The following is a 22,586-nucleotide window of genomic DNA, read 5'->3' as shown; positions in this document are numbered from 1 at the left end:
AAATGTTTTCTTCCAACATAATATTCTGTGCAGTGCAGAAGCTCTTCTCTTTTGCCTTTTAGGAACTGGCCTAATAGGTTTTATGGTTTATTGAAACAATTCCTATGCCATTATTATTAAGTTTTTGGTTTCCTTAGGAAAAAAAAAGAGATTAAAATGTATTTTTTTAAATTAACGTTATTACATCCTTGTATCTTTCTGTATGGGCTTTTAAAATCCTTTTGACATTGAGTTACAGGGCTTCCAGTACTGGGTCTAAAAGGACACCAAATCCTGCTAAATCTTAAACTCTGACAGCAATTAAAGCCTCATCTTCAGGCCTCATAGAAAATATCTATCAAAACAAACTGCATTCCTGAGACACAGGGTCAGAAATTAAAGCTATTCCACAACTCAAGGATCGGGGACTATTGCAGAAGATGTGGGTGTGTGAGAGGGTAAGGGCCAATTTTGAGAGATAAGATAAGGTCAGTTTTTCTGTAAATTAACCATTAATGTTAAAGGCACTCCGATGCAAGACCATCATATGCACCACTCTGTCAGATTAACAAGGTTTTCTTGAAGCATTAACCACCTCCTTAATGAAGGTTATGAAGGTTATAAAAGGCTTATGTAGGTTATATCTTATGGTCAAGATAAAAATCTTATAGATTGTTCATAAAATTTTGAAAAAAATTTAGTTGGCTTCATGCTGTTTTTATTAGGACTTATTGTTTGAAAAATTAAGTCTCCTCTCTCAAAGAATGAAGGTTTTCACCTTTTTTGGAAATTCTTGAGTTATCACTTTGGTCAAATGAATGACTTATTTTACAGTGATGTGTGATATCAAGTGTTTTAAACCTTTGATATTTGACAAACTTTCTAAAATCAAATGATAAATGTCTTTTTCTGATCTAATCCCTAAAGTCCAAAAATGACATAATTTGGCTTATTGGTATAAAAATTATACAGGAAACATTGTCAAATGTGAAATGGTGTTTAGTTTTCTTTGGGCTGTATTTGTATAATTATGTTATTGGTATGTGTTCCAAAATTAGGGGAAACGCCTATGATTCTGATATGTCTTACTGTACATTATCAGTAATAATTATAATTGTTAAGTTAGATTATTATGTGCCACAGAGGTAACAAATTTCCTTGTCAACTGTGTCTTTGACTATGGCTGCCCTAAAACTTTTTGTCATCCTCAGACAATTGTCTCATTTTGGTCCTCTTTAGAAGGTGGCTTTATAATCAGCTATAAAACTCTAACAGGTGCTCTTGAATATAAGTTTCTGATAACTTTGGAAATTGTGACATCAGAATAGGAGAAAAACTTTTGGGATTCATGGAGAACTGAAATGTTTATGAATATCAAGCAGAACAGAAATTAACTACATGGATTGAACTAATAGAAAACTAAAGTAATCTTTTTGACTTTTTGCTTACAACATTTCTCATCCTTTGTTTTGTTTCTTTAGAGTCAGAGAAACTTTTTTTGAGCTATTAACAGCTTTTAACAATTTAGTACACTTCTGTGAACAAAATTTAGAACATATTTGTTTCTGTCTACCTGATTTCTCCAGAATTTGGAAACCATTTGTGAATATTCTTAACTTATGGCAATATAGTTATTTGCATAAGTGCAATAAGAATATGTCTTCATTTATAACAGAACACAATTGGTGAAACTGGTTATTTTACCTAGGCTTTGACTGGAATGATGTGCTTTCCTTTAAGGAATCAAACTTGACTTATGGAGCCAATAAAAGCCCCTTGGGAAAACAGGCCTCATACCTTGTCTACACAGCCCCTGTACAGGGTTCGTGACCTGTGGTAAGTAAATAATGTAACTTTCTGACAGGCCCAGGAGCCCCAAGTTTATCTTGGAACCTTAGAAGTAGAGAAATTCACCAACTCATAGGTATTTGATGGTACAAATCCATGGCTGGGCTTTAAAAAAGTCTTATCTGAGACTCCTTCTATGGAACAAAGTTCCATCAAAGGCAATTTAAAAGGCTATGTAAACAAATAATTATTCTTGCTCCACTGTATACAAATTGTCATTTCAAGTGTAATAAAGCAAATCAGTCCTACCATGATTTGGCTGTAGTAAAAATGGGAAACTGGAGAGAGAAAAATTATGTTTCAAAAACTATAGCACACCTGTTGTTACATTTGAGTCTTGCCTAATGCTTTCCAATTTTTATTATTTTCTATAGTTTGGGCCGAATTCTAATTTTCCTTGGCTATAAGTCTTCAAAATCATGTTTTCATTTTTTCCTTCTTTTACCCCCCATTTTTCCTAATTTGGAGTCACTGAAAATTAAGCTGCACTTTTGTAAAGCCCTGCAAACTGAAGCTAGACAACTTAAACTTCAGAAGAAAATAACAGCAACCTATTTACATACATAATCCACTTTCATGCCTACCTACTGATGTATGCACTTCAGAATCATATGGCCTGTACCCATTTTCCAAGCTTGTTCTTTTGTTTGTTGTTGTTTTCTTCCCTTTCCTCCCGCTATTTTCTCTTCATAAAACATAACATTTCACAACCTGGTAAAAATGAACTTTCCTAATAACTCGGGACCTACCCATTGAGGAATAAACCATGCTAGCCATCAGAGATCAGACAAAAGTTGAGACCAGAGACTCATTTTCTTCTAAAATTACTTCTACTAAATATTTCTAAAAAGAAAAGGGGGGAAATATGGAAGGAAAATAAATCTGGGGGCCCCAAGATCACTAAGGTAAAGGGAAAAGTCAAACTGGGAACTGCTTAGGGTAAACTTGCCTCCCATTCTATTCAAAGTCACCCCTCTGCTCACCGAAATAAATGTATATCTGATTGCCTCCTTTGGAGAGGGTCAACAGAAACTCAAAAGAATGCACCCATTTGTCTCTTATCTACCTATGACCTGGAAGCCCCCTCCCCACTTCAAGTTGTCCCACCTTTGCTTTGAGTCATCCTGCCTTTCCTGGACCAAAACAATATTTATCTTACATATGTTCACTGCTGTCTCATGTCTTCCTAAAATGTATAAAACCAAACTGTGTTCTGATCACGTTGGGCACATGTCATCAGGACCTCTGAGCCTGTGTTATGGGTGTGCGTCCTCAACCTTGGCAAAATAAACTTTCTTTTTTTTTTTTTGAGATGGAGTCTTGCTTTGTCACCCAGGCTAGAGTGCAGTGGCACGATCTCGGCTCACTGCAAGCTCTGCCTCCTGGGTTCACGCCATTCTCCTGCCTCAGCCTCCCCAGTAGCTGGGACTACAGGTGCCGCCACCTCGCCTGGCTAGTTTTTTGTATTTTTAGTAGAGGTGGGGTTTCACTGTGTTAGTCACCATGGTCTCAGTCTCCTGACCTCGTGATCCGCCCGCCTCGGCCTCCCAAAGTGTTGGGATTACAGGCGTGAGCCACTGTGCCCTGCTGGCAAAATAAACTTTCTAAATTAACTGAGACCTGTCGCAGATATTTGAGGTTTTTGCAATTATAAAGTCCAGAGTTAGGCAAGCCAGGTAACAACTCTCATGATTACTGGGGACCCAGGGTCCTCCTTTTTTTTTCTTTTTTCTTTTTCTTGTTTTCTTTCTTTCTTTCTTTTTTTTTTTTTTTTGAGACAGCGTTTCACTCTTGTTGCCCAGGCTGGAGTGCAATGGCGCAATCTCACCTCACTGTAACCTCCGCCCCCCAGGTTCAAGTGATTCTCCTGCCTCAGCCTCCCAAGTACCTGGGATTACAGACATGCGCCACCATGCCTGGTTAATTTTGTATTTTTTTTAGTAGAGATGGGGTTTCTCCATGGTAGTCAGGCTGGTCTCAAACTTCTGATCTCAGATAATCCACCCGCCTTAGCCTCCCAAAGTGCTGGGATTACAGGCATGAGCCACTGTGCCCAGCCCTTTTTTTTTTTTTTTTCTCTGCCATCCTCATTCCATGACTATCATCTTTAAGAGTTGTTTACAGTCCAGGATGACTGGAACTTAAGCCCTTCAGCCCTTATTCTAACTAGGAAGCAGGAGAGAGGGGAAGAAGGCTAAATATCTCCTGGCCTCTGGTCTTTCCACCTTTTCTCTCTCACTGGCGACAGCTGAGTTGCTGGCCACCCCTAGTCAGAATGGAGTCTGGGGAAGGTGGTCCCTTTTATTGGGCACATTGCCATGCTAAATAAAAGCAGTGTTCTGATACTAACAAGGGGAGGAAGTGGTAAAATGAGATGAATAAAAACAATGTAATGAGTTTTTCATGAAATAAAACTTATTCAATTTAGAAGACTGCTCTTTGAGACTTTTTTCCTTCATCTTAAAGTTAAAAATACATTTCTTAAAAAATGAAATTATAATTATGGCAGACTTTTTTCTCCTAAGGTCTTTACTTGACCAAATAAAAAGTTGTTAACTCTGTTAACTTCTAATATTATGGACATTTTACTGGCCCCCTCCACTCCAAATCCAAAATTCTAGACAACTCCTGCTTTCTTTTAACTCTAAAATACTTAGATCTGTGTCTTTCATACAGCCTAGCTTTGTGCTTTATGCTTGTTAGTGATTGTGTGCAGAACATGCCACTCCTAAATATGGCATACTGACATTTGAAAACATGGCAGAAGCTGGAAGGTCACTCTCACCTTCTCTCCTCTCCTTTCTCCTGATGCAGGTCATAAAACCTTGGAATGATTTTCTGAACTTTCCATGAAGCAGGTCCTAAGACCCTCATGTAAGAAGTGCTGCCTATATCCACAGTACTGTATCCACCGGAAAGGTACTTTCTTATCTCTGAAGACTGAAGGGTTACAGAGAAAAATCTGAACAAATAAACGTTGCTAAATTCTCCCCCAGTTTATTCCCATCTTTGTTCAACTATATCTCCCCACAACTGTCACTCTTCATGAAACCCAGCATAGAAACACACAAGTTTAACAGCTGCTCTGGGTCTTCCTTTCCTTAGGAAGGCTCCTATGTCATGGGAAACTTACATGCAACATCTATGCTTTGCTCTTGTTAATCTGTCTTTTATCATGGAGGCCTCAGCCATGAACCTAGGATGGGTACGGAAAAGCTATTTTTTGTTCCCTATAGTAATCTCGCATTAGGTGTCTATTGATTAATTTATCAATTAAATTAGGCTCAGTCAAAGTGCTGATGCCCAGTGACACAATGAAGAGCTGCCACCTCCAGGTTCTTAGTCAGGGCTTGCTTTGCAGTGAGGGAGAGAAACTCACTGAAGTCAGCATAGGTAAAGGGGTGATTGTTGCAAGGATATGGGGGAATCTTGTGGACCACTAAGAACAGAAAAAAAAATATAGTCAGTTTACCTTAAAATTGGGCTTAAAAATAAAACATAAGGAATGGAAGCTCCCCTCTCTCTCACAGAATAAATAATAGCCTTTCAACCTCATTTTGCTTTTCTCTGCCAGCCAACTTTCTTTGCTACTTACATTTTTTTCTTCCCCCCATAACTCCAGTTGGCATGAGGGCTTTAGCTCCTGTTGTATAGAGGTGTTACAGTCTCTCAGTGTTGCAATTCCAAATTCCCCAGCAATAGTTTGATTCGTTCAGCTAGGGTCAGGCTACCATCCCTCGTTCAATTAGCTGTGGCTAGCAATGGAGGCTCTAGTACAAACATGTCCTCCTAGGTGCATTCTTTCAGCAGAGCCTAGGGAGTGAGCATGTCAGGGGTAGAAGGGGCAGATTCCCTGCAGCATTTATAATATATTTCCCTTTTTCCATGAATTTCCATCCCTGCAGCCATCCCTTCCTTGGCCTATTCCCCTTCGGGGTGGCAGATCAAAGCCCTGCACTATTATCTGCTCCATTTCTTAAAGTGTTTCTGGCACAAAAAAAATTCTCATTGTTCTCTTCTCTAATTCAACTGACATTTCCTCAGCAGGAATGTTTTAATGGGAAAGTAATGTGGTGATGAGAGTGTAGAAGCCTCTGGGATCACCTTACCCTGTGCCCTATCTCCAAGTCATCAGCCCGGCCAGGAGCAAGAACACTGTAAGTACGAAGCCACTGTGAATGGAGTTGAAGTCAGGTTCCACCCTCCACTAGAAGAGATGGCTCTGTGCGTGAGTTCCTGTATCTGTGAAAGTAGAGTATTACCACTGTGGATTACATAAGATCACTGTGAGAATCAAAGGAAATAACCCAGGCTAAGGAGTTAGCCCAGTGCCTGGAACTTCAACATGCATTATTCACAACTGAGGCACAAGAGGCAAATATCAAAGCCATGGACAAGATAGTGTTAAGGGCGTGATGGCACGTGCCTGTAATCCCAGCTACTCGCGAGGCTGAAGCACAAGAATCGCTTGAACCAGGGAGGCGGAGGTTGCGGTGAACTGAGCTGAGATCATGCTACTGCGCTCCAGCCTGGGCCACCGAGTGAGACTCTGTCTCAGAAAAAAAATTTGAAAAAAGAAAGAAAGAAAAGATAATGTTAAATGTTGGGGTGCCAAATAAGGACTGGAAACCAGGTGGGTGTTGTCTGAACTAATTCTGGAAGTAGGAGTCTTGGTGCAATGGTTTCCACAACGTGGATTCTAAGACAGTTGATTCTGTTTGTTGAACTTTGAAGGAAGGTTTGATAATGTCAGGAACTTGGCAGCACTCAGCCAATTGTGTTGTTTTCCTCTAGAATGTAAAGATTTAATGTAAACAATGTAATAATTTTCACCTAAATAGGCCATTTTTCATTTTTGCTACATGATTTGTGATTGGGTTCTATACTCTGCAACCAAAACTGTGTTTCAGAATAACACATATGTGGGCCCGGTGACCCACGCCTGTAACTCCAACACTTTGGTGCTGCTGAGGCGGTGACCCACGCCTGTAACTCCAACACTTGGGTGCTGCTGAGGCCGTTGGATTGCTTGAGCGCAGAAGGTCGAGGTTGCAGGGAGCTGTGTTTGCACCACTGCACTTCAGCCTGGGTGAGAGTGAGACCCAGTCTCAAACAAATCAAACCCCATACACACACACACCCACACCCCGGATCACCCATAATCAATTTTATGATTCAATTAAAAAGAGGGTTTGTATTGAAGTATCTGTTTCTCTGGAAACTTTCCGGGCATTTTACAAAGTGAACATCTCATTATTGCTTAAAATATTATTAAGATAGGTCCATGTATATGAATGCCAGGCAAAATGAATCCCTATAAATTTAAGTTTGGATCTTTATGCTATGTATGCTTCCCATTTAGGTCTAAATGAGGCCTAAACATGGTGTCATGTCATATACTGCAAAGTTGGATGAGCCTAGCAATTCTTTATTAACCACTGAACTAAAGACAGAAAATTGGGATATGGCAAGACATCAATAATTAACAAACACTAAAAATGATTTTTCAGCAAATATGTAAAAGGATATGGGTACCAAAATCGATAGTTTCTCTAAAGAAATACATACTTGACTTGCTTTCTTTGCTGGTAAATGCAGAACTTAAACACTAGCTCACTCTCGATTTGTTACCACAGAGGTGACTTTCTCATGGTCAAGGTACCACGATGCATGCCCCTCAGGCATGTATCTCCCTACCCAGGACTTGCTTTTGATTTATCCACGTCACACTATGCACACATCAGAAACGCATCGACCTCTCTGCTGTAAAACAGAATGAAATCATGTCTTTTGCAGCAACATGGATGGAGCTGGAGGCCATCATCCTAAGTGAACAAACTCAGAAACAGAAAATCAAATACTGCATGTTCTCATAAGTGGGAGCTAAACGATAGGTATACATGCACATAAGAATGGGAATAACAAGACACTGGGGACTCCAAAAAGGGAGAGGGTGGGAGGGAGGTGAGGGCTGAAAAATTACCTATTGGGTACAATGTTCAATAGTTGGGTGACAGGTACACCAGAAGCCTAATCCCCAACATTACACAATATACCCATGTAACAAACAAGCGCATGTACCCGCCCCAGAATCTAAAATTAAAAAACAATCAAAAAGCACCGACTTCCTTAACTGGCAGGGAATAGTTTCAAGAATGCATTTAAACACCGAATTCCTTAATGCAGTTGCAGATTCTGCCAGTTTTGTCTCAACCTCTGGATCGGTTCCTTTTTGTAACTACCTTTAATTCTTAAAAAGATTGTTGCTACCGCTATGCTACATACTTATTGTATCACTTACAAATGTATAACCTCTGCAAATTAGTCTCTGAATTGAAAGTATTCATTGGTAAAATGGGTATTTCTTCACCATAGGAATAGTTGGAAGTGTTTAAATACTTGAGAGCTATTTTTATTACAAGCACACATAGCTTTGTGGTGGTGTTTTTTGAGACGGAGTCTCGCTTTGTTGCCCAGGCTGGAGTGCAGTAGTGTGATCTTGGCTTACTGCAACCTTCGATCGCCTCCTGGGTTCAAGCAATTCTCCTGCCTCAGCCTCCTAAGTAGCTGGGAGTACACACTAATTTTTGTATTTTTAGTAGAGACGGTTTTTTGCTATGTTGACCAGGCTGGTCTCAAACTCCTGACCACAGGTGATCCACCTGCCTCGGCCTCCCAAAATGCTGGGATTGGGGGTGTGAGCCACCGCACCCCACCTGTAGTGTTTTTGAACGTATATGTGAAGTTGTAGTTTTTTGGTTTGTTTTGAGACGGAGTCTCCCTCTGTCCCCAGGCTGGAGTGCAGTGGTGCGATCTCAGCTCACTGCAACCTCCGACTCCCGGGTTCACACCATTCTCCTGCCTCAGCCTCCCGAGTAGCTGGGACTACAGGCGCCGCCACCGCGCCGGGCTAATTTTTTGTATTTTTAGTAGAGACGGGGTTTCACCGTGTTGGCCAGGATGGTCTCGATCTCCTGACCTCGTGATCCGCCCGCCTCGGCCTCCCAAAGTGCTGGGATTACAGGCGTGAGCCACCGCGCCCGGCCCAAGCTGTAGTTTTATGATTATGATTTATGGTTATGAGGCATTGATTTAAGGCATTTTAAAGCTTAATTCGTCAGATTCTAGTTGAAAAGAGAATTCACCAAGACAAGCTAATGCCATTGTCATAAACGGGAGTTTGGAGACAATTCTATTAGTATTTGTTTGGGTGGTTTAAGTGCAGCGTTGAACTGACTTGAACCCGACCACACACTGGATGGAACTGACGCGCGGCCGGGGAAATCCTTAACTGAAGATGGCTTTTTTGTGGGTGTCGCTGAGAACGCAGTTAGACAATCTTTAGAGGTTTTACCCCGTTGAGAAAAACTCAACTTTTCTTCCAAAGAAGTAATTTCCATTTTATCTCCCCTACACGTTGAACAGACCATGGAAGAAGCCAGCGCCCCTTCTACGCGGGCGCTGCCGCGGCTGCTCCCCGCGGGGCCTCCTCGCGAGCCCGGGAACACCCGAGCGGTACCGACTCCGCGCACCCAGCGCCCGCCCCAGCCGGGCCCACTTCCGCCAGCGTCCCGGACGCGCCCGCCCCGCCCCACGGACCCGAGATTCGTCGGAATTTTCCCGCGAGGCCGCTCGCCAGGCCCCAGAATGCACCGCTCACACGTGTGCGCGCGCAGCCCCGCTGCCGAGCCACCGCGGGAAAATTCCAAAACCCTCAAAACGAAAAGCCAATCCGAGGCAAAGCCAAATTTTCAAGCCACAGGTCCCGGGCGGTGGCTTCCTTTCCGCCGCTGCCCAAACTGCTGAAGCAGCTCCCGCGAGGACCACCCGGTAAGCGGCAGGCCGCAGGAGGCGGCGAGGGCGGAGGCTTCCCCGGGGGTCTGGCCGACACGTCAGCGGCGGAGCGGGAGGAGGCGGCGAGGGGCGCGGGAAGGCTCGCGAGAGCGGGTGGGCGCGGCGGGCCTCGCGGTGGGCGAGAGGGGTTCCCGCCGGCGCAGGCTGAGGCCGGGGCTGAGGCAGAGGCGGGAGGTGGCGGGCGGTGCCAGCCCGAGGGGCGGGGCGGGGCGGGGCGGGGCGGGCCGGGGCGGGAGCCGGCGCTGGGGTCGCGCGGAGGGAGCCCCCGGGGAGGCGGGAGCCGGGAGTGGCGTTTCGGTGGTTTTTGTTCATTGAGCGCAGGCGGCTATGTCCTCTTCGAAGGACAGGAGCGAAGGTGAATTTCTCCGCCTCGGACCCGTGGCAGCCGTGAAAAGCTCGCCCGTTTGAGCTGGTCGCCCTCGACGGCGGGCCTCGTCCTCCCCGGCCCTCGCACCCCTGCCCCCCAGCCCGAGTCGCCGGGGCGCCGGGAGGGGCGCGGTGTTGCCCTCCCGCCCTCCGCCTTTCCTTCCCGGAGGGAGGCGGGTTCGCGGGGGCCAGTGTCTTCCCTTCGCTCTTTTTGTGGACGCCAGGCCACATCTCCTTCGAAGCCCGTGAGAGATTTTTCAGGTGCTGTTTGTTGGTTGGTTTTGCTCTTTTAAATTTTTTAGGTGGGTGCGTTTGCAACTACGAACCCTCTGTAATCTTACGTGTCCAGCGCAGCGAATGGGGGAAAAGATTTGGAGTTTTATAACATGGGAAATTGGGCACCAGAATCTTCAGGGAAGAGACCAAGGAGTTTTCTAGCAAAGACCTGTATGTGCCTGGACTTTTGTTCTAATCTGAAATTTGGAAAACTCCCGGGCACCTGGTTTTATTCTAACCTGTGCCCCGTTTAATGCATCTAAACTGTGATGTGATTTGACTTAGCATTTATCAAATGAGCAGAGCACTTTCGGGCCACCCAACTTCAGCTCTTTGTGGCTGTCAATCACTGTCAGTGATATGCCCTCAGACAGATCGTTTTCTTCTTACTCCCCTCAAGGGTTGTTACAAGCGATAGAATTCATACCATGTGTTGAGATCATTCATTACATAAGCTTAGATAGAAAACATGTTCATTGCGACTTTATACGTTAAACTTAAATTGATGTTTCAATGTAATGTGCTGTACCAGAGTCACCTGGAAATAAGCACTCATATACATTATTCATACACAAGAAAGGCTGCATCAAAAAAGAATTTGTTTTCCTAGATATATCAGAGGTCTTTTTCACCAGCTCACTACCCCCAGTAAAAGATCCTGCTTCTTGAGAATTGGACTAATTATACTTTGTATATTCTACATTCGAATTTATTTTTGCTTTATCCGGTCATATTTTCTCTTGATTTCTTGAAAAACATTTACCAAGACCTCAGAAAAGACAAGCAGGCTCTATATTGGTATTTTTTGTTCTGTTCTCTAATAAAAAGCATTAACTTGATTGATTGGCTGGATGTGGAGGATGTGTTGCTGCATGTATGTGCAACTGTGCATGTACATTTGAAAATAAATGGTACTTTTAACGAGTTCCATATTTCAGCTAGTAGTTCCAATAACAATTATACGAATTTCGTGTTTATGAAAACCAGCTACAGGGAGACCAGCCTGTCCAGTAGAAAGTTGGATTGATTATCTGGGCCATGGAGAGAGCCAAAGGAAACTCACATGGGTGGTAGTTCCAAGTTGGTTAGTGGTAGGGCCTCAAATCAGGCTGGAGATGAGCACCAAATGATTTTAAAAAGTTTTATTTTAGACTGGGATATGTGTGTTCTCTGTCTTGTTTATGGATCTTGAGTGATTGACTTAATGTGAAAGAATACAGACAGGAGAGGTACATTCAATTTTTGCAGTGTTTTAATAAAAATGCAGAAGTGGAGAAGGAAAGACAATTCAGATAACAAGCAGAGCATGGTGGCTCATGCCTGTCATCCCAGCACTTTGGGAGGCTGAGGTGGAAGGATCACTTGATCCCAGGAGTTCGAGTCCAGCTCGAGCAACAGAGAGAGCCCTGTCTCTACAAAAAGTTAAGAAATTAGCTGGGCATAGTGAGTGGGGCTGTGGTCTCAGCTAGTCCCGAGGCTGAGGTGGAGGATCGCCTGAGTTCAGGAGGTCGAGGACACAGTGAACTGTGATTGCACCACTGCACTCCACCCTGGGCAACAGACTGAGACCGTGTCTGGAAAAAAAAAATGATAATTCAGATTGGCCACCGAAGTTGGACTGGGGGCTAGCAGGCAATGGTTTTGCCTTCATTTTGAGATTGGCATCTTCTAACTCAAGTTTAATACGGGACTGAGGGCAAGAGGCCTGTATGCCTTTTATATCAGCATCACACTGTCTCGATTATGACAGCTTTATAGTAAGTTTTGAAATTAAAGGTATCCACATGGAAAGAAAAGAAGTAAAACTGTCTTTATTGGCATGATGCCGTATGTAAAAAATCCTCTGTAATTCACAAAAAACTGGAAGTAATCAAGTTCAACAACGAAGGTTGTAAGATACAAGATTAATAAATCAAGTGTATGTTTATAAGTTCATATCAAGGTAGTATAAGTTATCTAATGTTTTTCTTCATTTTCAAAATTCTTTTGGCTGTTCAGGGTTCCTTACATTTCCATATAAAGTTTAGTATCAATTTGTCATTTTTTTCAAAAAACCATGCTGTGATAGACTTTGTAGGAATTGCATTTAATTTTGCATAACTATTTGGGGGAGAATTGCCATCTCACCGTGAACATGAAATCTCTTTCCATTTGTTGAGATCTTTAATTTCTCTCAACAATATTTAGTAATTTTCAGTGTACAAATTTTGCCCTTTTGTAAATTAATTTTGAAGTGTTTTTGATGGTGTTGTGAATTGAATTTTTAAAATTTCATTAAAATTTTTTATCGATAAAGCGAAAGCAAGTGTTTGTTTGTTTTTTTTGTTTTTTTTTTGAGACAGAGTCCCTCTGTGTTTGCCCAGGCTGGAGTGCAGTGGCATGATCTCAGCTCACTGTAATCTCCGCCTCTCAGGTTCAAGTGATTCTTCTGCCTCAGCTTCCTGAGTAGCTGGGGCTACAAGCACCTGCTAATTTTTGTATTTTTAGTAGAGGCAGAGTTTCACCGTATTGGCCAGGCTGGTCTCAATCTCCTGACTTCGTGATCCTCGTGATCCGCCCGCCTTGGCCTCCCAAAGTGCTGGGATTACAGGTGTGAGTAATCCCAGCACTTTGTAATCTTTGTAACCCAGTAATCTTGCTTTCAGCGCCCGGCCGAAAGCAAGTTTATTAAGAAAGCAAAGGAATAGAGAATGGCTACTCCATAGACAGAGCAGCCGAGCAGCCGAATTATTTTTAAAATTTCATTATGGATTGTTGTTAGTATATAAACATGCACTTGATTTATTAATCTTGTATCTTACAACCTTCGTTGTTGAACTTGATGATTACTTCCAGTTTTTTGTGAATTACAGAGGATTTTTTACATACGGCATCATGCCAATACAGTTTTACTTCTTTTCTTTCCATGTGGATACCTTTAATTTCTTTTTTCCCTGATTAATTTATTTTTTGCCTGGTTTGACCCTCCAGCAGTTTGCTGAATAGACATGGAGTGTATATTATTAACTTATTTCTCATCTTAGGGGGAAAACATTTAATCTTTTACTGTTAGATATGATATTAACTGTAAGTTTTTCATAAATGCACTTTATCAGCTTGAAGGATTTTCCTTTTATTACTAGACTGTTGAGAATTCTTATGAACAAATGTTAGAAATGTTGCTTTTCTGCACCTATTGAGATGACTGGTTTTATTCCTTTATCAATATGATTTATTAACTGATTTGTGTATTTATACTAACCTTGCATTCTAAATCCCATTTGGTCATGTTATATAACCCTTTTTACGTATTGGATTTGGTTTAGTAATATTTTGTTTAGGATTTTTGTATTATGTTCATGAGTAATATTAGTAATATTTTGTCTTGCGATGTCTTTGGCTTTGGTATTATCGTAATATTGGCATCTTATAATGAGTTGGGAGTGTTCCCTCCTCTTTTTTCAGAATTTGTGAAGGATTGGTATTTTTTTCTTTAAATGTTTGATAGAATTCACTCACAAAGTCATCAGTTCATGGATATTTCTTTTTTTTTTTTTTTTTTTTGAGACGGAGTCTTGCTCTGTCTCCCAGGCTGGAGTGAGTGGCGCGATCTCGGCTCACTGCAAGCTCCGCCTCCCGGGTTTACGCCTTTCTCCTGCCTCAGCCTCCCGAGTAGCTGGGACTACAGGCGCCCCCATCACGCCCGGCTAATTTTTTGTATTTTTAGTAGAGACGGGGTTTCACCGTGTTAGCCAGGATGGTCTCGATCTCCTGACCTCGTGATCCGCCCGCCCCGGCCTCCCAAAGTGCTGGGATTACAGGCTTGAGCCACCGCGCCCAGCCGTGGATATTTCTTTATAGTGAAATTTAAAATTACAAATTCAGTTTCTCCAGTGCCCGCGTGCATGTGACTTCTCCAGTGCAGGTTGTCGTACACGCGCGTGGCCGTGACTCCTCCAGAGCGAGCTTGTGCACGTGCGCGCGCGCCTTCTCCAACGCCAGCTCCCACGCACTTTCTCCAGCACTGGTTCCCAGGTACACACGTGACGCTTCTCCAGTGCTGAGCTCCCGGAGTGTGTGCGGGCTTTTAATTAAGCGCCCACGCCTGGTGAGTGTGCTTTGCCAGCGCTACCTCCCTGGGGTGTGCCGCTTCCCCAGCGCTGGCTGCCGGGCTTGGGTGCCGCCCCAGCGCCTGTTCCCAGGCGTGTGCACATCTCCAGCGCTGGGTCCTTGGCATAGGTGCTTCTGCAGCGCCGGCTTCTGTGGTGTGCATCTTCCCCAGTGCAGGCTCTTGTAGTGCGCTGTGACCAGCCGCACCCAGTGGTCAGCTGTGTGCCCCAGCATCCCCTTCAAGCAATTTTGTACCTGAGTCTCTGTGGGACAGCTCCCTGTGAACACCTTTTCCTGGCGCCCTAGAGGATGGATTTCTGGCGGGTTACCAAAGGTGGTTTTCTAGCAAGTTGTGCTGGTGCAGCACCCACAGAGACCTCCCTCCTATTCAGTGAGCCATGGCTGTGCTCCCTCCAAAAAGTTCTTGGTCCCCTTTCTGGGAAGAAGCGGGTATTTTTCCTTAGGGCACCCGCCTCAGCCCTAGGGGCAGTGGCTTCTTATATCTGCTATTCCTCTGTTTTGTAGAATTCTGTTTACTTCTGACTAGCCAACACCTTGTACTCCAGTCCTGTTACAGTGAATAGTTCTTGACTGGACATGGTGACTTATGCCTGTAATCCCAGCACTTTGGCAGGCCGTAGGACTTGGGAGGATTACTTGAGACTGAGAGTTTGAGACAAACCTGAGCAACATAGCAAAATCCCTGTTGTACAGAAAACACAAAATTATCTGGGAATGGTGGTGTGTGCGTGCGTGCCTGTAGTTCCACCTACTACGGAGGCTGATGTGGGAGGATCGTTGAGCCCAGGGGGTCGAGGCTGCTTGGAGCCATGATTATATCATTGCGTTCCAGCCTAAGCGAGAGTGAGATCCTCTCTCTAAAAAGAAAAAAATGACAACAGCAGCAATAACTCTTTATAGTTGACTTTCTTTATTCAAATTATTATGCGGTTTCTTTTTACTGACTGGACCCAGACTGATTTATCACCTTTGCTCTGACATTCCTCAATAAATCACGAGTGGTGAGAGTATTTAGTCTCTTCATTTTCTTGAATTGTGAAAGTTAATCCTAAGGTTACTCCCACTTCCACGTGGCAAAAGACACGTTTGTGTGAGAGCGTGTCAGGCTTTTATGAAGTGATGAAACTGCCTTTCCATGCCTTTGCAAATTAGAAACAGATTATCATGGAAAGTGGGGTCAGGGATTAGGAGGGGAGAAGAGGACAGGTTAGAACTGTGGTTGGCCTTATGGCATCCAGTGGAAGGTTCCCAGATGACCTGACTAGATGTGACTATACTTCTCATTATCTTTCACCCCTGTTTTTCTTTTTTCAGATTTCTGGGGCTTGTGTTTTCATTTACCTCTAGAGCCCCAATGACGCTTTTGTAATTCAGAAACATTTTATGTATAATATAAACATTTTATGTACATTTAGCTATTTTAGTGGAATCTGAGATCTGTTACTCTGGTGACTACCCATAAGACAGTTTGAGGCTGCAGTTTTTCTCACACACACACACACACACACACACACAGATTCAGAGGCGACTTTATTTAAACAGTATGAATTTGGCTGGGTGCAGTGCTGTGCACCTGTAGTTCCAACTATTTGGGAGGCTGAGGCTAGAAGATTGTGAGTTCAAGTCTATCCTGGGCAAAATTGTGAGACCCTATCTCTGGGGAAAAAAAAAAGGTGGTGGTGGGGGGGCTATGACTTTGTCTGCGATTCCTTCTTTACCTGGGTCCGTTCAAAGGTATGGACTTGCCAGCCACTTTTGTTTCTTTTGTAAGATTTTAGAGGTGCCATTTACCTTAGTGACTTCCAACACCCTCCTATGGGGCTGGTTCCTTTTTGTTGTCATTTTGTTTTTGTTGGTTGTTGTTGTTTATTTGAAGCAATCACATTATAAGGCCTCGTACTTAGCCTAATCCTATTTTTGTAATTATGCTTGTACATTCAATTGCAGTACTCAATAGATTTCCTTGTTAATTCATGATTTTTTTTTTTTTTTTTTTTTTTTTTTTTTTTTTTTTTTGAGACAGAGTCTTGCTCTGTCTCCCAGGCTGGAGTGCAGTGGCACGATCTCGGCTCACTGCAAGCTCCGCCTCCTGGGTTCACGCCATTCTCCTGCCTCAGCCTCCTGAGTAGCTGGGACTACAGGCACCTGCCACCACGCCCAGCTAATTTTTTTTATTTTTAGTAGAGATGGGATTTCACCGTGTTAGCCAGGATGGTCTCGATCTCCTGACCTTGTGATCCGCCTGCCTCGGCCTCCCAAAGTGCTGGGATTACAGGCATGAGCCACCACCCCTGGCCAACTCCTTATTTATTGATGACCATTTGTGGTTATGCATAATGACTTTTCCTCTGTCCTTGTGCACTGCAGTTCATATTATTGCCTTACGTATATATGCCTGTTTCCACAACTCTTAACCAACTTCTTTAGTGTATATTCTTTTTTATTATATAACTGCATTGATGTCTGTTGAGTGCCAGCATCCTTTTCTCCCTTCTCTGTCATAACATACCCTAGATTTTCTTTTAGTAGTCACGATTGTATGGGCTCTGGGGAGCACTGATCCTACCTCTAGCTCCTGGGGGTTTAGTAGTCCCGACTGTGTGGGCTCTGGGGAACACTGATCCTACCTCTAGCTCCTGGGGGTTTAGTAGTCCCGATTGTGTGGGCTCTGGGGAACATTGATCCTACCTCTAGCTCCTGGCGGTGGACTTTGATGGGTTTAAGGAGTCTGTTTTGTTGATTTGTCACAGTCATGGGTTAGAGTTGGGCATAAGCTCAAGCAAGTCTAGTCTGAATATATCTGAGGTCCGTCTCTTACTTGGAATGCTGGAACAGAAGTATGTACTCTGTTTTTGGGTGGTATGGATGTGATGTGACTTCTGTAATGGCTAAAGCTGTTTTGCTATCATGAGGGAAGCAGGATGGAGAGATAGATCAATAGTGAAGTCTGCTCTGTTTTTGGACTTGCCAGTTTCTTGAACCAACAAATTCCACCCCCCCCTTTTTTTTCTCTTTTGAGACAGGGTCTTGCCCTGTCAACCAGGAGTGCAGTGGCATGATCATAGCTCACTGCAGCCTCAAACTCCTGGGCTCCAGCAATCATCCCACCTCAGCCACCTGAGTAACTAGGACTACAGGTGTGCACCACAGTGTCTGGCTAATTAATTATTATTATTATTGTAGACACAGGGTCATGCTATGTTGCCTAGGCTGGTCTTGAACTCCTGGCCTCAAGCTGTCCTCCTGCTTGGGCCTCCCAAAGTGCTGTGATGAGAGGTGTGAGCCACCATGCCTGGCCTCCTGTTATTGTTTTAGCTGGTTTTGCTTGGTGCAGCAGGGACATTTAATGCTTACTAAATATTTATATCTTCCGTCACATTTCCAAGTTCATTTGCAGCTAGGTAGGACATTGTGATTGTTCTAGCCAATAGGTTTTAAGCAGGTTGTTTCCAGGTAGAAGCATTTAGTAGCAGATTCCTGACCTAGCTCTCTCTCCTTTTTGCGGTGGTGATTATAGAGGCTAGGTGTTGAGATGTCTGAACACCTGTCATGCTGGATCCATGAGTGACTGTGGAGTAGAACACCAGCCCCACCCCACAAACACGTATGTCCCACATAACATATTGGACATACAGTATGAGAAAAAAGTTACTACATCGTAGCTTAGCTTATCTTGATGAATAGAGTTGGGTTTTCAGTTACTAGAAACCAAAGGCATCCTAGGTGATATAGTATAATTTTGTAATTCTTAGTGTGTATTTGGTAATTTACAATATATGCAGATTATACATTGTAATTGATTGGTAAGACACTTGTCTGAAGGAATCAGTTATATTTAGCCCTAGCTTTCTGAATTTGGTGTACCCAAACATGACCTTGTCCAACATGGATTGTAATGATTCCTTCACCTATCTACCGCTACATAGCAAAGGTTATAATAAAACACTATATAAAACATAGATTTGTACAAATGATATCGAATTGCTGCTTTTGCTTGAAGCTGTTAGCTAGGAATTTCTAATCATAGGCCGTAAGAGTGAGTAACCCTGTATTAGTGGTGTAACAGCATTTTGTTTATGAAGTAGTATTTTCTGCAGTATTTGGCACCCAAAAGAATATCTTGTTTCTGATTCTGACTAGTACCATTCGACTTTTTAGTCATTATGCTAAAAAATTGTCAAAGCTACTGAAAGTTTTACTTGATGATAAGTATTTTGATTAGTGGTGACTTTTTGAAACTATGCAGCCAGTTTTAGGAGTAACATGCAAATATTTTTATATGAAATGGTATAATATGATTGATTTTATTTTATCTTAAAATCAGTTTTATTATAGTCTGAAGTTGTAAGGAAGAAAAGTGCAATACAAGTGTCTTTTTCTTTGTTAGAGATGCATCTCACTGTGTCCCCCAGGCTGGAGTGCAGTAGTGCAATCATAACTCCTTGCAGTCTTGACCTCCTGGGCTCAAGTGATCCTCCCACCTGAGCCTCCCGAGTAGCTGGGACTACAGGCATGAGGCAGGCACTGTGCCTGCCATTAAAAATATCTCGAATTTTGGTAGTGACATTCCTTTGAAGGTATTAAAAGCTAGAAATTTGTTTCATTATATCAGAGTTTCCGGTATCTTTATTTAGTTCTACACGTGTGTGCTGTACTCATCTAATGTTTGCCTAAAATTGTACTAAGTCTTTTTGGTTTTAAAATAATTTAAGTCTAGGCCGGATGTGGTGGCTCATGCCTATAATCGCAGCACTTCGGGAGGCTGAGGCAGGTGGATCAATTGAGTCCAGGTGATCAAGGATGCAGGTCAGCTGGGCAAGGTGGCTCCTGCCTGTAATCCCAGGACTTTGGGAGGCCAAAGTGGGTGGATCACTTGAGGTGAGGAGTTAGACACCAGTCTGGCCAACATGGTGAAACCTGTCTCTAATAAAAATACAAAAATAATTAGCCTGTTATGGTGGTGCGTGCCTGTAATCCCAGCTACTTGAGAGGCAGAGGTACGAGAATCGCTTGAACTCGGGAGGCAGAGGTTGCAGTGAGCTGAGATTGGGCCATTGTGCACGTGCACACACACACACACACACACACACGAGCAGTTGTTTCATTTAAAAATAAAACAACTAAGTTTTAAAATTTAAAGCCAAAGTTGTTTAATTTAAAAATAATTTGAGTTTTTAAGAAATTATTTTTGAGGCAAAATGGTGAAAATAGGACAAGTGTTTGAAAATATTCTGGTACTTGGTCAGAACCACTTTAGGCTATGTTGTTTTGTGGCCAAAGTGGCTATGACGAAATGACTATGTATTATTTTAAAAATATTGTTACTGAGGTATTACTGATGAACATGAATGGATTAATATTGTTATCATGGGAGTGGTTTGTTATAAAAGCGAGTTTGGCCCTCTGGTGCTCTGTCACTGTGTGATGCCTTCCATTGTGATATGACCCCTCAGTCTTAGACTTCCCAGCCTCCAGAACTGGGAACTGGTACGTTTCTGTTATTTGTAAATCACTGAGTCTCACCTATTCTCCTATAGCAGCACAAAACAGACTGAGACAGGCAGTCCGGCAACTCCAAGTCTGAGTTCCCTTCCAGTGGCAACTGGCAGGAGTGAAATCCTGACTGTCTTCTTTGCAGTCAAATGCTCCACCACTGAGCTATACCCCCGGCTGTCTTCTTCGGACAGTGCTGTTTTTGAGTTGCCACAAGCCTGTCTAATTGCTTAGTCATTTAACTTATCTGTTGTGGACATTCGAATTTATGACCTTTGTCTAAAGTAATTTACTAAGTTTTGAATAATTTTGAAATGCATTCAGTTGTTAAACTAACACTTAGAAAAAAGTGGACAGATCAGAACAAATTTGTCATACTTGGGAAATTACTGCACTAATCAGGGTTCTCTGGGGGACTTCTAAGTTTCATATCTGTAGAAAAGATTATTATTATTCTGGAGCAGTAAGATACTATATACCCTTTATAAATCAGAGCTTTTTGTTCTGTTGATTTTGGTTTTATAAGCATTTTTTTTAAACTACTTCTTTTGGTTTCTTAATTTATTTCTAACATTACTTTGGGTAATGGCCCTATTAAAAGTGCTTTGTACTTTCCAAAGTATTTTTGTGTAGATTATATGGGATTCTCACAATAACCATATGTGCTAAGGTAAGATAGGCATTTTAAAAAAAGAAAAACAGGGCTGAGCACCTGTAATCCCAGCACTTTGGGAGGCAGAGCTGGGCGGATCACTTGAGCCCACAAATTCAAGATGAGCCTGGGTAACATGGCGAAAGCTTGTCTCTACACAAAATACAAAAATTATCCGGGTGTGGTGACATGCAGCTGCAGACCTAGCTGCTTGGGGGGCTGAAGTGGGAGGATCACTTGAGCCTGGGAGGTTGAGGGTGCAGTGAGCTGTGATCATACCACTGCACTCCAGCCTGGGTGACAGAGGGAAACCCTGCGTCTAAAAAAATAAATAAAATAAAAATTAGAAAAGAAAAATAGAATGAAGCTTTTTCAAAAAAAGTTACTTTGGCTCATAATTCAGGAATTCCCCAGAGATCACCCAGAGGAGGATGGCTGCTGATGAGCTTCTTGGGTTAATCGTGTGTGCAGCTTTTAAATGTGTCTTAATTGTTATGAGATGATAACCTTTTCAGTCATCAAAAGAGCCGGGTATTTCTGGTTACCCAAACCCAACTGATTTTAGCAGAAAACATTTGCCTTAAATAATACCTTCTCTTTGGAGTGTTCACAGAGAAGGAAACTGAGTTTAACGGCAAGGCTGGTGACTGTAACCCAGGGAAACTAACTCCTGCCTGGTGCTCTTTTGGTTGCACCAATAGTTCGATGTCCAAGGGTGGCTGAAGCTTCCTATTGAAGCATTCTTATGCAAGTCTCTCTTAGGCTTTCGGTTGCGTCTTTCTACTGTGTAAATAGGGGCATTAGGAGCAATGTAATCTCTGAATACTGCCCAGCCAGTTTCTGCTTGGTAACGTGCCCTGAAACCCTCAGTGAATGCCGGCAAGCAAATCAGATCCACAGTGTGTTTGATATGCATGTCTTTTCCCCAAACAAAATTCAAATTTCACAAACACAAGCTGAGTCATTTTCCAAATGTTTGTATATGAATGGAAGTTTTTGTCCTGTTCTTCTGTAACCAATACCGTAAAACTTCTGAGGGTCCTTGATGCATTTATGGTACAATGTTAATCCAAAACAAAACTTTATTCTGACTAAACATGTAGCTATAGAGAGATACCAAACTCATTTTTGTTGATCAGTACAACATGTTTGTGCCAACCAGATCTAAAAAATGTGTAAAGGAGTGCCATGCTGTCAAGACCTTATTACAGTTGTAAACACCAGTGCAGCTGTTACAAATCTAGCAAAACCTCAGGTTAAACAATTTCAAATTTACTGAAGATGACATTCCAGACCCAGTTTTCATAACATAAACACTCTAAGACATGCCTTTGAGATGAGTGGGATTGTCATTAATATTAATGCCACCGAATTCAAGGCTGAGAAGTCATTTCTTTGCGGGCTTTATTTTCACTCCTAATTTTGGAATAAAATATACTTTTAGCTGATGTATGGCGTGTATTTTCACAGCCTGAAAACATTTGATCCTGTTGCCTTTGAATTGTAGGAATGCAGAAATACAATATAAGTATTTTAGTGTTTATGGTCATTTAACTTAAATGAGTTTGTTAGAATTAAAGTTGGGAAAAATTAACTGTTAATGGAATCCAATTGCATTGTTCAATTAAAAAATAAAAGGATGCTAAAAATAGTTGCTGTTTTAAGGATTGTATTAGTGTGACATTTTAGAATGCTGCAGTTAAGGAAATAATTTTATTCTAAAGTGATTCGAAGCACATTTTTTGTGGTCTGGTCTTTCATCTAGACAAGCTAGGACAAGCATTCAAAACCTGTACGAGTCTTAATCTGTTTTTTTTCTTCTTCGTTTCCACTTAGTGGGACATCTGGTGAGGTATCATTTTGGCCATATAGTCATTTCTAAAGTTACTTTCTCTGCTCTGATTTCCAGTTAAGTCTTATATGATGTTTGTCAAATTTAAGAGTATGCAGGGTCCACTGGCAGCGCTGGGTAACTGGGCTTTGGCCTGATTCTTGTGCGTGGCTGTAC

At 42.4% G+C, this 22,586-nt stretch overlaps 1 protein-coding gene and 1 long non-coding RNA gene across 18 annotated transcripts in view; both read left to right on the top strand.

Moving 5' to 3' along the window:
- The window catches only part of LOC105498938 (uncharacterized), a 105,915-nt gene extending 98,139 nt beyond the window's left edge, over positions 1-7,776 (top strand). For 5 of the 7 annotated variants that reach the window (XR_011612966.1, XR_011612965.1, XR_011612963.1 and 2 more), the window contains exons 3-4: positions 1,720-1,815; positions 4,642-5,837. This is a non-coding gene — a long non-coding RNA (uncharacterized lncRNA). Of the gene's footprint in view, positions 1-1,719; positions 1,816-4,641; positions 5,838-5,871 lie in introns of those variants that run through there. The other 2 variants (XR_011612967.1, XR_011612969.1) reach the window with 2 other exon arrangements.
- Positions 7,777-9,463: 1,687 nt separating this feature from the next.
- Positions 9,464-22,586, top strand: part of LOC105498944 (FA complementation group C) — a 217,055-nt gene continuing 203,932 nt past the window's right edge. For 3 of the 11 annotated variants that reach the window (XR_011612949.1, XM_024786795.2, XM_071078748.1), the window contains exon 1: positions 9,466-9,657. The gene's annotated coding sequence lies outside the window, so the exon portion shown is untranslated. Of the gene's footprint in view, positions 9,658-9,966; positions 10,309-22,586 lie in introns of those variants that run through there. The other 8 variants (XM_071078753.1, XM_071078754.1, XM_071078757.1 and 5 more) reach the window with 5 other exon arrangements.

Source organism: Macaca nemestrina, chromosome 14 (assembly GCF_043159975.1).
Source record: "Macaca nemestrina isolate mMacNem1 chromosome 14, mMacNem.hap1, whole genome shotgun sequence".
NCBI lineage: Eukaryota > Metazoa > Chordata > Mammalia > Primates > Cercopithecidae > Macaca > Macaca nemestrina.
Note: the sequence above shows the minus strand (reverse complement) of the source record. Positions and strands in the feature narration are given on the sequence as shown.